Source organism: Piliocolobus tephrosceles, chromosome 4 (genome assembly GCF_002776525.5).
Source record: "Piliocolobus tephrosceles isolate RC106 chromosome 4, ASM277652v3, whole genome shotgun sequence".
Taxonomy (NCBI): Eukaryota; Metazoa; Chordata; class Mammalia; order Primates; family Cercopithecidae; genus Piliocolobus; species Piliocolobus tephrosceles.
Genome location: NC_045437.1, coordinates 9058227 through 9073092, shown reverse-complemented (window position 1 = coordinate 9073092; position 14866 = coordinate 9058227).

Genomic DNA, 14866 nt, shown 5'->3' with positions numbered 1-14866 from the left:
CTGTTGGATTGAGGGCCTCAGGTCCTTACCAGCTGTCGGCCAGAGACCGTCATCATGATCAGTTCCTTTACCCTTAGGTTTACAAAATGCCAGCTTGCTCCATCAGAGTGAGCAAGTAAGAAGACAAAGAGAGAGACAGTAATAAGGAAGGGTCTTTTAAAACATCTTCTCAGAAGTAGCAAGTTAAGTTACTGGTCTGGCCACCTATAAAGAGACAGGGTTTCTTGGGAACTATGTTAGAAGCTGCCTAGGACATAAGTTAGTCAATATTTGACTGTTGACTATTACTGTTGCTTATTAGGTTTTATTTTGGATAAGTGGAAGGTACTATAGTAGAAAAAATGGATATTTTTTGGAAAATACATGAAATTTTATTGAAATGAAATATTGAGCCTATTTCATAAATAATACTCAAATAATACCGTATTTGTTTCTCCTTTAATTTCCTATTTTCCAATTACCCAAGTAAGAGACATCCTCTAAGCCGTTAAACTGTCAATTAATTTGCAATATTCAATATCACTTGCAGTTGTAAACTAAGAATGTCCAAAAATATATGCGTCACAATTGCGTAACACATTTGTAGGAGGTGAGCTAGGAAGAGAAAAAGGTCCAGCAACGCTGCAAAGGATGATGATGATGACAACACCTTTCAAAGGTTGTATTCATTCAGCGCCTACTGTGGGTTAGTCAGGACACCAGGGGTTTTCACACAGGCTTTTGTGTCACTCTTGTATAATGCTGTGACTTAGCACTGGCCATACTCCCCAGATGAAGAGATGACCCTTGGGAGAGTTAAGCTCAAAGCTGGCCAGCAGCACCGGGAAACACCCACCTGACTCCAAAGCCTGTAACTTGAAGTGTCATGCTCCATGTTTCTGGTTTCAGAACATACTTTCATGTACCACTTTCTTTTGGACAATTTTAAAGAGATCAAATGCATGTAAAAATGTGAGCAGCCTTCATGCCAAACATAGTAACTTCATAAGAACCCTCAAAGATAGACTATGGAGAGCCCCTTTGCCCTTTGCTGGCATGTGCTTTGCTCCTACCCTGTCAGAGAATCTTTGCCAAAAAAAGCTTGATCAGCTATCTATTTATATAGGTAAGCAGGTTGCACACGGGCAAGGGAAACCTCGCATCTCACAGTTCTTAGCAACTGCCCTGCAGCAGGCGGGGTGGGTGCTGCGGCAGCCCTAGTCGAACAGCACATCATGTTCTAGATTTTCCAGCATTGCAACAACTGCTGCATCTGTCTAAGGGAATGTGACAAGAGAAATGGGCACAGCAGCCCTCCAAGTGGAGCATGGCACTCCTGGGGCTCCCTGGAAAATGCCAGGGTGGAAAGAAAATCTGAAAACCTTTGAGACGCAGGGGTTGTAAAATTCCTCACTGAGTGAATCTTCAAGTTGGACTGCTTCTCTCCGCTCCTTCCCTCTCATCTGTCCCTGTTGATGCCTCGCCTTGAGGAACTCTGGTCCCAGTAGCTCATCCTTTCCTGCCAGGGCAGGTTGAAACAGTTTCCAAGTCAGTTCATACATTCCTACTGCAGACAGGTGCAGTTCCCCAGCCTTCCCTGCAGTCACTCTCTTTCTCATCAGACTCTTAATCCTTCCAGCCTGAGATGGAGCAGATTTCCCCTCCCCTTGGCGTTAGACTTGACTATGATTTTCTTTGACCTAAGGAATGTGGGTTGAAATGACAGTGGGTCAGTCCTAGCCTTAGGGCCTTCAGAGGTACATTCCACATTTCAATTTGCTCTCTTGCCTCCTGCCATTGCCATGAGAAGACGTCCCAACTCGCCCACCATTCCACAGAGGGTGAGAAACTCACTAAGCAAATGTGATGAGAAACTCACCAAGCAGATATGAGTCCACCCTGCGGCTTAAAGCCATGCCCAGGAAAGCCCAGCCCAGATTAGCCAAACTCTACAATGCACAGATCCATGAGAGGAAGTGCTTTTTGTTGGATGCTACAGAGATTTTGTGGTTGTTTGGCATACAGCAAGAGCTAAGTAATATGCTCATACTAATCGAGTTTTAATAACTATTTAACTGCCTCTCCAGTTTAGGGTATTTGAAGCCATAAAAATGGAAGAATATTCTCAGGGAAATGTTGAGTAAGATGAGATCTAAATGAAGAATCTTGGGAAACTCACATTTAAAAGGTGAGCAGAGGAAGAAAAGAAAAGAAAGGAAAGCTAGAGAGGAGTGGTTATGAAGGCAAGAAAAGAAAATAGCATAGAGGTCTAAGAAGTGTAGCTTTTTAAGCAGCAGCAAGAAGCCACAAGAGTCCATTGCTGCCACTGACCTAAGCAAGATGAAGAGTTAAAAAACTTCTGTTGGATGTCCCATTTAGGGAAACATTGGGCCTTTTGCCAGAATAGTTTTTGGTGGAAGAGTGGAGACCCAGGCTTGGTGACAGTGAATTGCAGGGTAGACAAAAGTGAGGAAGTGGGAAGAGTGAAGAGTGAAACCAGTATTACTTCTAGGCTTTTTATTAAAAATAATTTTACATCTCCAAAGGTTGCAAAACCAAAAATAGTACAAGGAACATCCTTATATTCTTTACCCAGAATCACTTGTTTTTAACCCATTCGTTTCATTTATATTCTCTCAATCTCTCTCTCTTTCTCTGTGTACACACACACACACACACACATTTTTTTTGGAATCATTTGCAGATAAGTTATGTGCATCGTGGTCCTTCCTACTAGATACTTCAGTGTGTATTTCCTAAAAGGAGAAAAATATCTTTTATTAATATAACCACATACACTAATGATGTTACACTATTGATTTACACACACATTAATGCAATACCTTTAATACACTGCCCATATTCCAATTTTTCCAGTAAACATAATAATTAATATCTTTTGTAACACTTTCTCTCCAGTACAGGGTTCAGTTCAGGATTGGGCATGGCATTTAGTTGTCGTGACTCTTTAGCCTACTTTAATCTATAACAATTACATAATGTTTCTTTGCCTTTTAAGATGATGATTTTTTTTTTTTTTGAATACAGTAGCCCCTTCACTTTTTAAACAGAATGCTCCCTATTTTATGCTTGACTGGAGCTTCCTTGTGATTGGGTTGACAGCCCACTGCATAGAAGATACTGTGTCCTCTGTCATCGCTTCTGGAAGCACATGCTATGTCCTTCACATGGATAGTGTAATTTTGATCACCTGGTCAAAAACTTTGCCTCCTTTTCCACTAACAGCCTGATTTTTATTTTTATGTTTTTAGAGATGGGGGTTTCTGTGTTGCTCAGGCTGGTCTGAAACTCAAGCAATCTTCCTGCCTTAGCCTCCCAAAGTGCTGGGATTACAGGTGTGAGCCACTGTACCCAGCGTCTTGGTGTACTTGTATTATAAACAAAGTTGAGCATCTTTTCATATGGTTCTAGGCCATGCGTGTATTTCTTTTCATGAATAGTTTTTCATGTGTTTGCCCATTTTTCTGTAGGACTTTTGATATTTTAATCCCTGATTTTGCAAAGTGCCTTGTACATTAGTGACATTAATTCTTCTATTTGCAATGTTTCTTGCCAATTTTTCTTCTGTTTTGTCAATTAAAAATTTACTTATGGTACTTATGGTTACACGTCTGTAATCCCAACACTTTGGGAAGCCAAGGTGGGCAGACCACGAGGTCAGTATATCAAGACCATCCTGGCCAACATGGTGAAACACCGTCTCTACTAAAAATACAAAAAAATTAGCTGGGCATGGTGGTGCATGCCTGTAGTCCCAGCTACTCTGGAGGCTGAGGCAGGAGAAAAGCTTGAACCTGGGAGACCTGGGAGGCAGAGGTTGCAGTGAACCGAGATCGCACCACTGCACTCCAGCCTGGCTACAGGGCAAGACTCCACCTAAAAAAAAAAAAAAAAAAAAAAAAAATTACTAATGATGTAGTTATTCCATACAACCTTTTAAAAATTTTAATTTATGCAAATAAACATATTAGTATTTTATTTTATTGCACTTAAAATTTAAGTCAGACCTAGCCTTTTACTATATACATAGGTTATAGAAGAATTTATCTATTTTTTTCTAGTATATGTACTTTTATTTTTACATTTACATTTCTGACTCATTTGGAGTTTATTCTTATGTAGGGTTTGAGGGATGGATCTACTTTTATGTTTTTCCAAATGGAAATTCTATTTTTTCATCTTTTCCTTGACATTTTATTGTTTCTTTGATGTCAGTCTATTCATGTGCCAGTGCCACTCTGTTTTAATTGTGGGGAGTCTATATTATGTTTTAACACCTGCTAGGGGTACTATCCCCTTCTCACCCCCACCAAGTTATTCCTTTTTAATGTTTTCCTAGATATTCTTGTGTGTTGTTTTCTAACATGTCTGTCACCATTAAAAAGCTCCTTAGAATTTTTGTTGGTCTTGCACTACATTTATAAATTAGGGAGAATTGACATCTTGATAACACTGAGACCTCGAAATCAAGAGCAAGGGGTCTCTCCACTTGTTCCAGTTTACTGTTGTGTTTCTGCAGGCTCCTTATTCCCCCCCCCCCCCCATTTAAGTCCTTCTTTCCCATCTCTGTCTCATCTCCAAGGGGCATCAGATCTTTTCTTTAGATCTGATTATCCCCCACAAGTAGTACCTTCTGAGGCCACCCCTTCTGGCCCCACCCACTCTCCAGGGCCTTCCTATGCATCTCCAAGTCCTGACTGCTATTGGGTTATTTTGCGTTGACTATTTCATTTCCTCTTTCTAGGGCAAGTTTGTGCTTCCTCGCAGCCCTCTGCTCCCTCTGTTTATTTTCTTAGCTCTTTTTTCTGCCTCCCTCTCTGCTCTCTGCATCCACAGGCTCTTAGCAGCTGTGAGTAGGTGGTGAGAGCTCTGTTGGAATTTGTTACTTTCAGGCAATTTGAAGGTTGCAGTGTTCTCTGTTGTCTGGTCATGCTGAAGGCATGAGTCCTGAGTGGCTTTATCTGTCTTCCTTATTGATTGTATGGCTGGTTTGGTAGGCAGGCTGAGATGCAGAGTTAGCCCACCCTTGTCTTCTAAACCCTGAGGACCATATTTTAACAAGCTTGATTTCTAGGTAAATCCAGAGCTGGATTTCAAGTCAAAAGTTGTCTTTTTTTCCCCCTTCAGAGAAAGACTTATGCGTGATCATAGATTACAGTGCAAAAAGAAGGTACATATTCAACTGATGAGGAATTCTGTACCTCTAGAGAAAAGGACTTGTTTGGAGAAATTTTGAGAGCAGAAATGGGAGAATCCATTAGTCTAGGTTTGGGTGATTATGAGAAAAAGAGGTTTGGAAGTAACTGTAAGCATATATATATATATATTTTTTTTTTTTTTTTTTACAGACTTGGTAGAATCTGGATTGGATGAATTTGCTTGTTGTCCCTGGGTTTTGTCCCACTATATTGTTGTAGGACTTTCTCATTAGTTAGCTAAAAACGGGGTCCTTGTCACACAACCGTGAAAAATTAGGCTCACAGACACTTCAAAGGATGAGAAGGGCAGAGTTTATTGAGTGAAAAGGGACAAAAGGGAAACAGGGACCCTCTGCAAAACCAGAGTCCTGCTAGCTGGTTTCCTGCCTCACAGATTGAATCCCAGTTTCCCCACCCCAGAACGGAAGAGGCCAGGCTGCTCCCTGCTTTCCCAAGGCCCTCCCCAGCGCACACTCCTCCCAGTGAGCAGGCTGGTGGAATTTTCTCCGGGGACCCCTTTACACTTGCCTATCCCAATACTATAATAATGTGGGTACCTAAGTCACATTGTGTTGAAGTCAACGTGCTAGACACAAACAGATGGAGCAGAGGAGCTAGAGAGTCCTCTCCCCACCTTCCACGCCTTGGTAATTGGCAATAAAAGAGTCTGTGTCACTCCATTTGGAGGCTCTGAAATAATATAATCGTATGTAGCCTGTTTGTTGTGGCCTCTGAAGGCTGAAGTATACAAACAGGAAATGGCTTTACTTTTCTCCCACTTGTATTTCAATCTTGCTCTGTTGGGTTTCCCTTCCCCGCTCACTGAAGGCATCTCAGGGAGGTTCGTTCATAGCCTTCTTGATGCTCTGACTCAGTTTGTGAGAGAAGATTCACTGTCAGGTATTAACAGTCTAGGTAGAGGGAAAGCTTCAGTCTCCCATCCAGTTCAAAGCTCTTCTGTTTCCCGGCTTGGGGCGTCCTTCCTTCTCCTCAACTCTCCGGGGCAGGGGTTGGGGGAAAATAGATTGGAGGAAAGAGGACAAGTCTCCTGTATGTGAGGCTGTTGAAACTCACCTGCCCTATCTATCCCCTCTGCATGTGACTGGCCCCCAAAGCTGGCACTCCCTTGAGAGCACCTTTGTGGTTGCCTAGTGGCCCCGCAGAAGCCTCTGCAAATAAATCAATAATCTGTATGGAGAGCCTTTTGCAGTTCTCCTCTGTTTTTGCTTCCACTGGCCTCATACCCACAGCCTCCTGGTGCTGGGAGCCCTCAGTCCAGCAGGATGCCTGATTGGGTGGGTGCTTTCAAACTGTGAGGTTCAACCACCTGCTGTAGCATCCCCAAGTGCGTCCTCAGTTCCTGGCTTTTATGGTGCCCTGCTCCTGCCAGCTTCCCATCTTCAGAATTATTCAGAATAGGAGAGGCAGCAGTCTCTGCTTCCGTATGCCCCAAATTCCTAGACACACACACGTTTAGTTCTTTCAGGAGCTGCCTGTACACTTTGTTCAGTCTGTAGTACATTGGCTGTGCCGGGGAACAAGGTGCCAATCTCTCCTCTTGAAGCGTGTGTAGTTTCTTTTGACATGTCTTCCTGGAATCCCCTTTCCTTAGCTTGAAAGAGTGGGCAAGCACCCTAGCTCCCCCTCTCATCATGGAGGGAGAATCCACATCAATTCCCCATTGGCTGACAATTTGGCACATTCTGTTTAATGAGCTTTATTTACATATGTCTAGATGTGTATATAGATACTGTATGTACATATACACACATAATATAGGTGCATATACCTGCAAGTTGCATGTTGCACACATATTGCATGTATCATGCTAGACACACAGTTTGGTTTCTAGATTGGCTCTTTGATCTTTCAGAAGTACTAAGAAATGTGTTTAGCACTTTCCTTTGGAACCTGAAAGGCTTTTCTTCCATTCTCAGTTTAAAGCTTCAGCCAGAATCCTGAACCAGCAGGAATAGTGTCAGCCACATTCTATTACAAACACTTCTTTTGTTTTTTTATCATCTCTTATGTGCCAATCCCTATTCCAAAAAGTTGAATTTATTGTTTCTGATTTTCATATTGATCCTCCAAAGAGATTTTTATGGACCTCCTTTTATAGAGCAGAGTATTGCAGGTCAGAGAGGCAAAACATCTTGCCCAGGATCAAACATCTGGTGAGGCCAGTCCTGGGTATGGTGTAGTGCTGGCTGATGACATAGCCTGCATTCTGTGCTTCATCACAGCATCAGATGGTTAGATAACAACATCAAATGCATCTGTTAAACTAAAACAGACTTGGTTCTCCCAAAAGTACTGATTAAAAAGTTCAGTTGGGACATCGTGTTTGTTATCATGAACGCTGATGTGGATAACACTATGTTCCCTGGAAATGATGGAGATATTATCTACATCCCGTTTATAGATGCAATACCAAGTAAAGACTGCAAATGACTGTGCCACAGGGAGGAAAAGCAGTCAACCTGTCTTTAGGGACCTGTTCAAATTTCTGGTGTCTCAGTGGATGTTGATTTCTGACATAAAGCCATTTGTGCACATGAGGAAGATACTGTAGGAAGTATTTGGTGAGTGGTACAGGCAAGGCTTTCTGCTAGGTGAGAAAATGTGTTCCAATGTGTAGGACTGTCATCCAGTGGTAAAACTAGCCACTGCCATTACTTTTATATAATGACATGAAGATATTACTCTATTGGTATTATATAAAATAATTTTAAATAAAAAATATGCTTATAATAGAGGTACAAAAGGAATTCTCCTTGCTGAGTTTCTTAATTGTTCTACTTTTTTGTGGCTGTGAGCCAGTGTTTGGTCTTTAGCTGAAACAGATATTTAGCCATAAACCACTGACCAGAAAGATCATAAGTGATCAATTTCTCCCGTTATTTTAACTCCCTTGTCTCTCCTAACTGCATCACGTGCATTTTTCCTCACTGACCTTCCAACACATTCCCAGCTTTCATGAGCTTTGTACTTCAGTTATTAAACTACAAAAGAAATGGAGCCAAAAGACTGAAATATATTTCTCAGAAATACAGCTGTGCGAGCAACGGGTGTCTCATGTGAAGTATGTTTCTTATCCCACTTCTCCTCATCACATTTCAGCAAATAAATCCAACTCTCTGTGGAACAATTTTGGTGTTAGCACAAAGTAATTCAAAGCAGTGGGGGGTGGGAGGCGCATAATTATGACCAGCAGAAGACGCATTTGCAAAAGCTGTGCCTGAAATGATTTAGTTAGGAAAAAGCTTTGCCAGAAGCCCAGAAAAATCCTTCTGCTTCCCCCTAAATTACAAAGCATTTATTCTATTCTATAGTGATTTACATGGTAATTCTATAAAACTACTTTTGTCTAAGATTATTATGTTTGTCCTCCTCAGTAATAACACGTTGGGATTCATCCATTTATTTATTCATTCATTTGACAGAAGAAGACACAGTTCCTCTTCTGGTAGGCTACATAAAGGAAGTTGTCATGTTCCAACTTAATGTGTGGGTTGAGAGGGATCTGCACAAATGAGTGTCATCCGGGAGAAAAACGTGGTCACGGGAAGCTTCCTGGGCAGGGGGACAGCTGGGCTGAGTTAAAGGAAAATGCATTGCTGAGGGGATGGGAGGGCAAGATATCCTTGTGGATGGGGGTGGCATAACTAGGGCCAAGTGCATGACCAAGGACATGGAGGATAGAAACTGGCAGTCTGATGTATGAAAGGGATGTGGGAGGTGGGTATATTAGTGAGGGTTCTCCAAAGATACAGAAAGATCTATCTTTCCCAGTGGTTCTGTATCTTTGTTCTGTATCTTTGGAGAACCCTACCTAATATACCCACCTCCCACATCCCTTTCATACATACACACACCCATCTGTATGTGTGTAATAAATGGAGGAAGGAGAGAGAGAGACGGCGCACATGCTAGAGACATTTATTTACTTTAAAGAATTGACTCACATGATGTGGGGGCTGAACAAAATCTGTTGGACAAGCCAGCAGGCTGGAAATTCAGGTATGAGTTGGTGTTACAGTCTGGAGGCGGAATTCCACATGGCTGGCCAGGCAAGCTGGAAACTCAGGCAGGCTTTCTGTATTGCAGTTTTGAGGCTGAATTCCTTCTTCTACAGAAGCCTTAATCTTCGCTCTTAAGACCGTCAACTGATTGGGTGAGTCCCACCTACAAATGGAAGATAATCTGCTTTACTAAATTCCACCAATTTAAATGTTAATCACATCTAAAACTTACCTTCTCAGCAACATCTAGACTGGTGTTTGACCAAACAACTGAGCACCATATGCCAGCCAAGTCAGGACATGATGTTAACCATCACAGTGGGAGACGTGTCAAAAAGTGGTGAGCCAGCAAGATTTGGTGGTCTGGGCTGGATTCCAGAGAACCTGGGCTGTGCTTATGAAGCACCATTGCCCCGTAGACCTGGGATCATAAACACTGATGTCTAAAGGGACCAGGCAGGTAAGATAAATGAGTGAACTGAGACTTGCTTATAGTTCTTAGATACTTTGTTTGCATGTTAAAAGATGAAAACATTCTGTTTAACAAAGAAAGATGTTCTCCCAACTTCTATTCCCTCCCCTCCCCTCCCCCCCCCCCCCCCCCCCCCCCCCCCCCCCCCCCCTCCCCCCTCCCTCCCTCCCTCCCTCCCTCCCTTCCTTCCTTCCTTCCTTCCTTCCTTCCTTCCTTCCTTCCTTCCTTCCTTTTCTCTTTCTTTTTTGTTGTGGTAAAAAACATTCAACATAAGGCCGGGAACAGTGGCTCACACCTGTAATCCCAGCACTTTGGGATTACAGGCAGATCACCTGAGGTCAGGAGTTCAAGACCAGCCTGGCCAACATGGCAAAACCCCATCTCTACTACAAATACAAAAAAATTAACTGGGCATGGTGGCAGGTGCCTGTAATCCCAGCTACTCAGGAGGCTGAGGTGGGAGAATCTCTTGAACCTGGGAGGTGGAGGTTACAGTGAGCCGAGACTGCACCACTGCACTCCAGCCTGGGCCACAGAGTGAGACTCCAATAAAAAAAATACAACATGAAGTCTGTTCTCTTATCAAATTCTTGAGTATATAATATAGTATTGTAAACTATAAGCACGCTGTTGTGCAGCAGACCTCTAGAACTTTTTCTCTTGAATAACTGAAACTCTGGACCTATTGAACACCTTCCTGTTTCTACCTCCCACCAGCCCCTGGCAACCACCATTCTACTCTGTGAGTTTGACTACTTTAGATATATAACTGAAATCATGCCGTATTTGTCCTTCTGTGATGGCTTATTTCATTTAGTAAAATGTCCTCGAGGTTCATCTGTGTTGTAGCATATTACAGGATTTAGTTCTTTGGAAGGCTGAATAATATTCCATTGTATGGATATACTGTATTTTTTTAATCCACTCACCAATCAATGGACATTTAAGTTGTTTCCACCTCTAGGCTATTGTGAATAATGCTGCAATGAACATGGAAGTGCAGGTATCTTTTTGAGATCCTGATTTCAGTTATCTTAGATAAATACCCAGAAGTGGGATTGCTGGATTCTGCTTGGTCATTCTATTTTGAATTTTTTGATGATTTCCATAGTGTTTTTCATAGAGTCTGCATCATTTTACATTTTACATTCCCGTCAGCAATGCACGAGGGTTTCTATTCTCCACATTCTGATACTTATTTTCTGGATGTGTATGTATATATATATATGTATATATATACACACACACACATACACACACACACACATACATACCATCCTAACATGTGTGGGGTGATATCTCATTGTGGTTTTGATGTGCATTGCGTTAATAATTAGTGATGTTGAGCATCTTTTCATATAACCTATTGGTCATTTGTATATATTCTTTGGAGGAATATTTATTCCAGTCCATTGCAAATTTTTTAATCAGGTTATTTGGGGATTTTTGTTGTGTTTTGTTTTTGACCATTGAGTTGAGTTCCTTATATATTTTAGATGTTAACCTCTTATCAGATGTATGACTTGCAAATATTTTCTCCTATGCTATAGGTTACCTTCTCTCTCTGTTGACTGTTTCCTTAGGCGTGTGGAAACCTTTTCTAGCTTTTTATTTAATAGAGATATTTCAGTGTATTGTTTACCCATTTTTGGAAGCGACATGGGTTCACAAAATTATATCTCAGACATAACTAAAGTAATGGTTCAAGCAGGCATCAAAAAGTGGCAACTATGACATGTCCTTACTGCTATTGGGGGAATTAGTGTGGAGGGCACTCAATGAGTTGGAGTGCATGCTCTTTCTAAAGGAGACCGCCGATCCTCTGGCCCAGGCCATGGGTAGTTGGAGCACATGCTCTTTGTAAAGGAGGCAGTCAATCCTCTGGCCCAGGCCTTGAGTGTTCTGTGATTGGCAGATGTTCTGATTTCTTACCTCACTGTCACAAAATAGCTGCCACAGCTCCAGGCATCATGCCCCCACATGGTTGGGGGGCAAGATGTTCTGATTTCTGTTTAACATCTCCCAATTTTGAAACATCAGTTCAAAATACTTCAAAAGACTCTGTGGACCAAAACTCACCTGCTGGCAATGCCAGGTTCTCTGCTGTAAGTGGTAGAGACCACTTATAAGTTTTAACCAGGACAATTTCACAGTAAGTGAATTCATTATCTATCACTGCATAATAAGTCACCCCCAAACTTAGTGGCTCAAAATAACAAACACTTATTATCTCACATTTTCTATGGGTAAAGAATTAGGGAGCAGATTAGCTGAGTGTTTCCAGCTTTGAGTTTCTCTTAAGGTGTTAGGATGTCAGCTGAGGGCTTGACTTGGGTGGGGATTCACCTCCAAAACCTCTCGTGCAGCTGTTGAACAGGAGGCAGCCATCTTTGCTCTGTGGATCTCTCCAGAGAGTGGCTGAGTATCCTCAAAATGTGGCAGTGACTGTCCTCAGAAGAGACATGAGAGAGACCAAGACGGAAGACACAGTGTCTTTTATTGTCTAACCTCAGAAGCAAAATCCCACTTCTGCCATGTTCTTTTGGCCACACCCAACCATGTGGGAGAGGACTTGATAAGGGTATAAATACCAGGAGGCAGGAGTCACAGGGGCCTCTTGAAGACTGGCCACCTTACTGAGTACTGGAGTAGCATTGGTGTGGAGGGTAGATGTGAGGCAGGGACGTTTTAGGAGGATATTGGTTCAATAGAATGATGATTTGGGGAATGCAGCAATTAGAAAGAAGAGAAAGAAACTGAATTGACAATGACTTAAGAAATAAAATCGGCGAGGCTCTATAATTGAAACAATGACCCACTTCTAGCCAATGAGTGAGTCTGTGGAAGGTATTTCTGGAAAGGGTTTTCTTTTCTTTTTTCTTTTTTCTTTTTCTTTTTTTTTTTTTTTTACTTTAAGTTCTGGGATACACGTGCAGAATGTGCAGCTTTGTTACATAGGTATACATGTGCCATGGTGGTTTGCTGCACCCATCAACCCGTCATCTAGGTTTTAAGCCCCACATGCATTAGGTATTTGTCCTAATGCTCTCCCTCCATAGAAGAAAGAGCTGAAAGATAAAGGCACTCTCACTTCCCTGGTTTCTCCCTCAGTTTCTTGCTTTTGAATATAACCATGTGGGAGCACGATGCCTGGAGCTGTGGCAGCTATTTTGTGACAGCGAGGTAAGAAATCATTATGCTTGATGTGGCTAAGTTGGGGAACAGACAGAGCCTGGGTGTTTGGAGATACTGTTGAGCCGCCAATCAAACCTAGAACTTTTTATTACATAGCAATAAATGTCAAGAGTTTAAGTCAGCACAGGTTGGGCATTCCATGACTTTCTGCTGAAAGCATTTCTGACATACACAGGGAGAGAGAAAGGCCTTATCTCCAAACCCCAAGATTTAATAGTTGAATGCTAGGTAAGATAAAAGCTATCAAAGGAGGACAGCCTGAACCCAGGTAGCAGTCATGAGGACCAAAAAAAAAAAAAAAAAAAAGACCAGTTGTTTCTGTTTTGTGATAAAGCTTCTGTATAAATAGTATGTGATAAATGCTGGTGGAGCTTTTAATCCATGTATGCAGAAGTCAGACTGCCTAAAAGGAGAGACAAAAATCCATTGCCTTATGATTATATTAGTTTTCTTTTACTCTCTTTATATGTATTTCTTTCTATAGTAAATGGCCCTTGAAGAAAATAATGTCTCCATTTTTGTAGAAGAAAACCATGTAGGAGAGATGAAAATTAAGTGAACAAAATTGAATCTGCTCTGCGGCACAGCACCTCAAGGATTCTTACTTGAGAACCAAAAGAAAGTGACAGTCTGCAGCCAGGCAGGGCCTGCCATCCCTAGCATACGCTCCCTCTGATTTAAGCTGAGTAGCCTGAAAACCTCAGAGCATCTGTTGGTCAGTTAATTTCATTTGAAGAATATTCTATGGGCCCTTCTTTTTTTCCTCTTTGGACTTTGAAGTTTGTTTCCTTTTCCTCGGCTGCCTTCACATGCTGATCTATGCAGCCAGGAGCTTGCACCGTAAAGGCAGAATATTCACGGTGGAGTCCTTTCTGTTTCCTCACTTTCATTAAACACTAGAGATAAAGCTTCACACTGAGGCCCATGAGTCAGCTCATCCAGAAACTGTGGTGAGAAGAAGCTCCAGGCAGAGAGTCGCATGTGTTTGCAGGGAGAGGGGCTGTGTTGTTCTAGCCAGCGAGTGGCACAGGGGCATCCGTGGGGTCTTTGCAGCTCCCGCACAGTAGTTGGCCTCAGTTCTTTTGCACCACCTCCCTCCCTGAGTTGTGCCACAGTTCCATGATGTTACACAGAACAAAAGCTCGGGGGAGGGCTTGCACCGAGAGCTGCAAAAGTGCCTTTTTGTTTTGTGTTACTTGGTTTGTTTGAGACAGAGTCTCACTCTATCACTCAGGCTGGAGTGCAGTGGTGCGATGTTGGCTCACTGCAGCCTCTGCCTCCTGGGTTCAAATAATTCTCAATTATCTTGCTTCACCCTCCTGAGTAACTGGGACTACAGGCACATGCCACCATGCCTGGGTAATTTTGTGTTTTCACTAGAGACATGGTTTCACCATGTTGGCCAGGCTGGTCTTGAACTCCTGACATCAGCACTTTGCTCCGGCTGTATGTTTTCTTCAAGTCAAATAGTTCTCTGGTCTTTTAAGATGACTTGGGGATGGAAATATCTGATGGGCCATCGAGAGTCCCGGATGATGAGGTTGGGTGTAGCCTGCCGTTGCTCCCTCCCGAGGGTCTGCCATGTCATCCTGGGCCTGGAGGTGTGCTGGGGAGTTGGGAGGCTGCAGGACTCATGGATCTCTTTGTTCCCATCTTCCTGCCTCCTCATTCCTCTCCCAGCTCCACCACCAGCCTGAGGGAATCCTTCCCGAGCCTTCAGAAAAATCCATCTCCTGTTGAGGTTTTGGATATTTTGTCTCTGCCTAAGATCCTCTCTTGGCTCCGGGGCAGCGACTGCTGTTAGAAATAAGAACCTTAAAGAGCTTAGGATTTTTCTGTCCTTCACTGCGTCTCATCTCTATCCTGAGGCAAGAGTAAGATGAGTAAATAATAAATATCTATGTGCGTGGGGGACGCTTTGGGATCGAGAGAAATAAAGGGAAGAAAAAATATTTTTTAAAAAACCACATCATTTAATA